An 8,522-nucleotide genomic window follows, 5' to 3' on the forward strand; every position below is an offset into this window, starting at 1 on the left:
GGGCCAGATTCTCAGAATCTGGCCCTTTTGCTAGCGCATTTCGCTTGATGAATCTGGCTGCATATCCTTATAGAGGCATAAGAATCATGTCCATATTTAGTCATAGCCAATGCGGTCCAAATACGGCAAGGCTACTCCCATAGACTCCTAGAAAGTACAACGTGTTCTTTAAACAAACCAAGCCTCCGGCAGCCCGGGAATTCCCCCTGCTTTTGTTTTGATTTGTCCAAGAACTCCTGGAGTCCTGAAAGAACTGTAAGTTGTTAGTGACGTCTTATGTCCAACCTTACGTCAAAGTTGGCACCTTCCATGTATAAATATACCAGCATTTGCCTTAAACAAACACATGGTGGTTTGGAGCAGATCGGCTATCTACTTGCCCGACTCCCAGCTGATGCGAGTGCCGAAGGAAGCCGACCCTCCCATTGACGCACTGAGAGAGACGCTTTCTTTTCTCCTGCCGAGAAATCCAGCTCCAGTGTTTCCAGTCACCCTTGCGGGTTGCTGGGAGATCGAGTCCTGAGAGAGATACAAGACCTCCTTCATTCTATAACCAAGGTACCTGAGCTGATTAGATCCTTAGAGAATTCTTGATTCAGATTCTTGGCAAAAACTATCTTAACTTAAACTGCAGCTCACTTACTCACCTACTAGGCTTAGGTTAGGTACACCGGGCTAGGCGTATCTTAGAAGCACCAGTTAAGTACGTTTAGTCAATGATTTTATGTATGTATATATTTTATCCGTTTTAAGTATCTTATGGCTTAGAAACCATATAAATGCTTTTACAGTATTATTTCATAATACTCCTTTTACTGTAAGCACTTTACTTCATGACAAGTATTGCAATTGTGGCAATTCACTTCTCTTGCATGAGAAAGAGGACTGCTCAATAAATAACAACTTTTATTGAAAATCCCCGTCTCTCTATTTCTCTGCACTCCTGGTGAAACTAAGCATGCACGATTGACTGAATGAAATAGTTATCTATTGTTTCCGCAACTCTGGAGATATACTCCTTATTCTGGAGGGAGCAAAGTTGTCATGTTTATGCGGTTGTCAGAAACTAATCCCTTCTTGTCTATTCAGGAAAGTTAACTCATTCCTGTTTACTTGAGAAAGTTTCTAGTGACCTCTGAGCTAGCTGGCATTCATAATTAAGTCTAACATATTCAATAGAGACCTATTCGACCTCAGTCCTATGTCTAAACTATCGTTTATGTTATTCCAATGCCCAGAGCCAATTGGGAATATAGGAACTACACTATGTTCGACCTGACCTCGTGACGTGGTTCCCCCGTTCCTCCGCACCCCCGTTAGCCTAGCCCTGCACCTAGAAACCCCTGGTCTTCCCGTTCCCTGTCCACCACGCTCCCTACATGACCCTATCAACCGACGGCCAGCCCGGCATTCCACCATCCCCCTTCCCGGTACCGGGCACCCAGAACCTGCATCATCCCACGGGCCCCTAGCCGCCATTACCCTTCCCGAGGTCCCTGACTCCCTAGGCCTTGCATGACCCCGGCCCCAGCGAAACTTAGGCTCCAGATGCGCCATGCCCGGCAGGGGGGTAAAGGGCTACCTGACAAGGAGTTTCGATTCACCCCCGGCCTCCCCTGGGAGACTGGTTTCTCTCACTCCCCTCGCCTTCCCCTGTGGGCCAGTTTTGATCGCACCTCTGGCCTTCCCGAGAGCTGGCTCCAGACCCTGCTCGGCGTCTGGGAATTCCTGGGCGCATCTTCAAAGGGATCAAAGGACCAACCGATGACACACTCCGACGACCAGCCCCCGAGGCATGAGATCCCCGCCTGCGAGGGTCCGGACATCAAAGAGCCACTGCACTATATCAAGGGCCGCCCAAGAACTAGCGGGCAGTTGTATCCTGGACAAGAGAGCCCTGCTGATCTGTTCGCGGCTCAACCCTTGGGGAAAAGACTGGAAACTCTGAACTTATCAAGCCCTGCTGACGCTGTCGCGGCTTAACCTCGTGAAGAAGGAACTGGAACCTCGGAGCCCTGCTGACCTCATCGCGGCTCATCCTTGAACTCTAAGGACATTCGTTGAACACCCTGAGCCCTACTGAGGTGGTCGCAGCTCCTCAAGAACTGACAGACACTGTGTTCACTCCGGATCGAGCCCTGCTGACCTCGTCGCGGCTCGAGGAGTACTCTGGTCCGACTGGACCATCGACACTACCAACACGAGCTGGCTCGAGAAGAAGTGAGTGGATCAACCAGTACGGTCGCCATCTTCCAAGGAGAAGTAGGAGGGGAAAAAAGATAATATTCGAAAGAGTAACCTGATGGATGGGCATCTAAAAAATGGCATTTTCCCAAGGGACCTGCTCATTCAGTCCCGAGACCTCCGTCTCAAGGGTAAAAATCCAAAACACTTCCCTTTTGCCTCTCAGAGCATCAGTGTTCCCATCTTTCGGGCAGTGAATGCGTTCAAGTATGAGCCATTTCAAGTGCTCCACTGAGTGTTTCAAAGCCTTCCAAGGGGCGACCAGGGGGCCCCCTTCCATGAATTTCTAATGCATGATTTGTGTTCAGAGAAACGGGTCCTGAACCCCCTTCCCGTCTCACCCTTGGAGCACGGACAGAGGAGAAGATAAATCACATTGCTGGTTCGACAATTAGTCATTTCCTTGAAATTGATTTTTCTCTTGCCCCAATTCAATTCGGAAGTAGTTCTGACATGATCACAGGCATGGCAATCGCCACATCTGTGGCTTCCGAGAACAGAATTGGTACCACTGATGCTTCCTTGACTAGGGACAGGAAGGTCAGGGAGGGCAGCCCTGACTAACACATTCCTCAGATTTCTGTTGCGTCGAAACGCAAAAATAGGCTTTTTTTTTATCCAGGTTGACAACAATTAATGATGAATTGATCTATGACATGGCATGATATTGTAATACCCAACCGATTTCCACAAATAGCATAATGATGAAAATTGCCCACAGCTTAATTTGGTTCAAATATAAATTATTTTTCAAGTCTGTTACTTTATAAACCGAATTTAATACACATGATCAAAATAAATAGGGTGTCAATTACGATTCCATTCGGAAGGGCTCTGAATCGGATTTGGGTTTGCTGAATCCGATTCGGAACCCTTGCTGTGGACTGAATCGTGCACAGTTCCCAATGACCAATGGCAATGCCCGTAAATTAGTACGGCTGTCCAAATCAGTTCTGAAAGCCATTCGAATAGGTAAAGTCTTTCAGAGCCAAATCGTACAGCTCTGTGGACTCGTTTTCCAAGTGAGCAATGATGATGACCGATTCGGACAGCCGTTCCAAATTGGTTTCTCCGGAATGAAACGGCATATGGAATATGTCTTCGGGGGCCAATAGTAGGCCCTCCTTCACCCGGTCCGTCTAAATATTATCCGTGGGGGTACCCAAGGGCCTCCCCTTTCCAACCAACCCCAGTGTGGCAGGCACCATGGGGTTTCTGCCACAGGGTGCAAAGTTTTCCCCAGCCTTCCCTTTCTTCACTGGGAGCCTGTGTTCTCCTTTGGAACATAGGCTCCTATTGAATCAATGGAAGTCTGACCAAATCGTATCCGGAAGCAACCAGATACATCCAAATCGCTCATTCTGACTCACCCAATCTGAGTCATTTGAAGAGCATTCCGGGACCGATTCGGTGGGAATGTTTCATGGGTGAGATTGAAATCGGCCCCTAAGTATTTTGCTTATAATAATTCACTGTAATGACAATGACAATACTTTATTTGAGTGATTAATAAAAATCAATACAAAAAGAGAGCAATCCGTATAAAAACATATCTAAAATTAAATAAAATAATGTATATTTAGGAAGCATGTACAACATGGGACCTTCCACCTGTTTGGAAGTCAAGTTATGCTGCGATCAAAGTGTTCATTAGGGCTTGTCGCGCATGGTAGATGAATTTGGCAAAGTTGGCCATGTGTTTCACCGTGTCCAGCAAGTATAGTTGTTGGACTGCCTCTTTTACAGTACGCGTTCCCAGTTGAAGAAGGATGGGCCTTAGATGTATTCTGCGGACTAACAACAAGGCAGGGCAACATAATAGAATGTGAGGCAATGTTTCACGCCTGTAGTGGCAGAGGTGACACTCCGTGATTGCTGGGCTTAGTTTGACAGAAGGATACAGGTATTTTAAGGGGAGCGCATGCAATCTAGCAGCAAGAATCCTGTGTAGGGCTTCCCTGCCCAACGGCTGTGTGAGATGTGGTTTATGGCCGTTTGAAGTGTGGAGGATGCTTTGGGTCTCATGGAAGCCTCTAACTGTCAAAGTGTTGTATCTTATTAATGTTGCGTGTTCCCTTTATATGCTAATGTCTCATAGCCTGCTTACTGGATTCTGGAATGTAGAATCCAGGTGGCAGGCAGATCTTACTTGGTTACAGAAGGAGTTGGTTCTGGATACCTGTGGGGTTGATTTCACTAATAAACCTACTCTTCTTTATACAACGTGTACCTCCAGTCATTTCAGTGGCCACGAGGATGGGATGGAGCGCTAAAGAATCCACATTGAACCAAGCTGGAGCTGAATGAATTTACGGAGAATTATTGAAGGAACATTTTCCAACTTACTGAAATTTTTCAACCCCACAGGCTGACATCTACATATACCAGGTACCTTTGAATATTTAAATGAACTCTTCTATTTTTGATCTTCACTAAACTTCAAACTAACGACCTTCATTTGAATGTCAATCGCCTGCAACCTCTGAGTGATTTTGGCATTGCGCTTTGAACGAGGAGTGACTTTTAAATGAGGAACGTTTTTTTTTCCTTTCGTTTTCCTCTGCTTTTCGCTAGTGATCAAGCTGTAATGTCCGTGTAAATCCATGTGAACAGAGGTTCAGAAACGAAACACTTGCAGGGACACTGTGTTTACTTACAGTTTGGACGCGTGTTGTCATTCAAGAGCGCTGCGTGCTCATCTCGACATTCTGCTTCACCCGTCGCCTCCTTCCTCATCGCGCGTCATTCTACATCACGTGAAACGCGTCACAACGCATTCCTGACGCACGGCGGCCATCTTTATCACCACAGCAACCATAAACAAACAGCCTGCCACGGAGACATCGTTTTCAGATACTCTGAAAATACTAAAAACGGTACCTTATTTTTAACACTTTAATACACAGAATTAATTTACAAATAAGAGCTAACAACAAAGAATATTGCAGTTATTTTTACAACGAGTGAACTTGATGACAAAAGAAAAATTCTCATGAAGTTTGAGACTTTGCATTGACATTTAACAATCTGAACTATTCGCATCAATCAACAAGCTACCATTATTTTTCTTATTTTATTTTGCACAATTCTACAATGGATGTCAACTCTTCTGTCACTGCTCCTCCCAAATTTCTTCAAAATCCTGGTTCACCTTCCATGAATTGGGAGGATTGGTCTGAATCGTTTGAAACTTATTTAGAAGCTATTGGGGGAGATGTATTTTTACCATCTAGAAAATTAGCCTTACTTAAACACAATTTAGGTGTAGAAGGAAGAAAAGTTCTAAAAACCTTACCTGCAAGTAATCGTGTATTATCCACTGTTGTTGACACCATAGATGAAAGTAGTGAAACCAGTGAAACTAGCTCCAACGATGCATCCATAGATGTTTATTCTGAGGCTCTAAAAGCATTGGAAGAAAACTACGGGAAAAAAACCAGCATTGTAGTAGAAAGACATACATTTTTCTCCAGGGCACAATTACAAGGAGAAAATGTCCAACAATATGTAGCTTGTTTAAGGTCTTTAGCTATAACTTGCAAATTCAAAGATTTACACGAAGACATAATTCGAGACCAATTTATTAATAGAATTAGAAACATAAAAATTCAAGAGCGTTTACTTGAACTTAAAAATCCTTCGTTACAGAAAACCTTAGATACCGCAAGAAAAATGGAAAACACATCTCATTATGTCAAGGAATTAAGTTCCTCACAACAGAAAGACATTGATGGATCCAGTAGTGTTAGTGTTATAAGCAACAGCAAAATAAAAAATGATTTTAGAACTGACCACAAAGATACAAAAATTAATTTCTCAAAAAATAGAGGAAATTTTAACAAGCGGATTTGTTTCAGATGTGGCAGTCAGAAACATACTGCTGACTTCAACAAATGTCCTGCTGTTAAAGTTACTTGTAGCAAATGCAAAAAAATTGGTCATTTTGCAAAATGGTGCCGCACTGGCGATAATAGTAATTGAAAACGTTCAGTCAATTTTATCGAACCGCAAGATGAGAGTGAAGATGATGATAATGTAAATAGTGAAATTGAAGTAATGGTTATACAAGATGATTCTGTTTGTGAAATTTCAGATGACTATCAACCTCCCAAGTGTATTGTGAGGATAAATGATGATGACATGGCTCTGTGGGCAGATTCATGTTCGCCATATACCATTATAGATAAATATATGTGGGAAAATGGCAGTAAACCAGATCTAATTTACTCAATTGCATCTCCTAAAGGATATTGTGGTATAAAACTACCTATAATGGGGTATTATGATGCTCAGTTGACATTAAAGGGGAGATCCTGTTTAAGTCCTGTATATGTAGTTGAGCAAGGACGTGCCTTATTGGGGTGGAAGGATGCAAAGAAAATGGGTTTGATATTAGACCCCAACCATCCCGATCAGGTGCTATTATCCCAAGATTATGTTGATCAAGTTTTGTTAACTGAGGATAAGCAAATTTCGAAATGGGAATCTGTATTTCCAAAACTGTTCAGCAAAAATCTAGGGTGTTTAGTTAAATTTGAACACAAGATCATCCTTAAGTCTGACAACAAACCCGTTGTTCATAAAGTGAGGAATGTGCCATTTGCTTTGCGAGGCCCATTGAAAGAGGAATTAAATAGACTGTGTGAGGCCAAAGTAATTGAGCCTATCGAAGCATCTGATTGGCTTAGTCCTATAGTTTTAGCTCGAAAATCCAATGGAAAAATTAGGATGTGTGTGGACCTGAGAGATTTGAACAACAATATTTGGGTTGACCGTTATCCTCTTCCGCACATTAATGAAATGATATCTAGTATAAAGGACGCCATGTATTTTTCCTCTATCGATTTGTCAAATGCATATCATCAAATTAAGTTACACGAGGATTCCAAACATTTAACATCGTTCATTACTCCTGAAGGTGCCTTCCAATATCTAAGAATGCCGTTTGGTTTGGCTTCTGCATCTTCAGTGTTCCAGAGGGTTATGTGCAACATCTTGAAAAATGAGAAACATGTAAGAATTTTTCAAGATGACGTGTTAATTTGGGGTAATGATTTGTGTTCTCATGATAGGAATTTACATAGTGTTCTTAGTAAACTGCAAGATGCTGGGCTAACTGTGTGTGGTGAAAAATGTAAGTTTGGGGTAAAACAAATCGACTATTTGGGTCACACTATATCTAATGAGGGAGTTAAGCCGAAATTGAAGTTGTTGGATGCCATAGAAAAAGCTCCGCATCCAATCAATAAATATCAACTACGGTCCTTTTTGGGACTTGCGGAATATTATTCCAAGTTTGTCCCTAATTTTGCTGACAAGGTACATGAATTGAGGTTGCTGATGAAAAAGGGAGTGTCATTTAATTGGTCTACGTTATGTCAACTAGCTTTTGATAACATCAAAAAAGATATTACCAAGGCTGTTGCTTTGAAGCCATATGATCCTTGTCATACTTCAATTATTGTGGTTGATTCAAGTGCATATGGTTTGGGCGCTGTTCTTATGCAAAGAGATAATAAAGGCACTGAGAGAATTATCGCTTTCGCTTCTCGCACCCTTAAAGGAGCTGAACCATCTTACTCAGTAATTGAAAAAGAAGCTCTAGCATGTTGGTGGGGGGTAGATCACTTTAAGACATTTATTTGGGGTACGGCGTTTGAGTTGTGGACTGATCATAGACCCCTAATTGATATTTTTACAACCAAAGGTGCTTCAAAAGCCACACCTAGAATTGCGAAATGGTCTTACAGACTACAAGAATACAATTTCAAGATAAAATATGTACCAGGTCACAAGAACATCAATGCTGACTGTCTTTCACGTCTTCCATTGAATAGTGATGCTGTCAGTGCAGATGATGACAAGGATGAATGGTTAATTGCCAACATTGAGGATTCATGCAACAATGCTGTGAAAGAGCAGGAGTGGATAGAAGCTGTAGCTATGGATGATGTTTTACAGCAGATGATCAAAAAGTTACAGGTAGGTGTAGACCCATCCACGTTAAACAAGACAGATTTAGCTGATTACAAGATGGTATGGGGAGAGTTATCAATAGTTAATGGTATTCTTAGGAGAGGTGACAGATTAGTTGTGCCTTCTTCCCTTAAGGAAAAGATGTTAAATTTAATGCATGAAGGACATAGTGGCATGACCAGCATGAAAAGGAGGGCTAGGAATGATTTTTGGTGGATAGGCATGGACAAAGATATAGAAAGATGTGTTAGAAATTGTGTGGCATGCATGTGTAGTGATAAATCTCACAAATCACAAGAAAC

The sequence above is a fragment of the Lissotriton helveticus genome, chromosome 1_2, assembly GCF_964261635.1.
Source record: "Lissotriton helveticus chromosome 1_2, aLisHel1.1, whole genome shotgun sequence".
Lineage (NCBI taxonomy): Eukaryota > Metazoa > Chordata > Amphibia > Caudata > Salamandridae > Lissotriton > Lissotriton helveticus.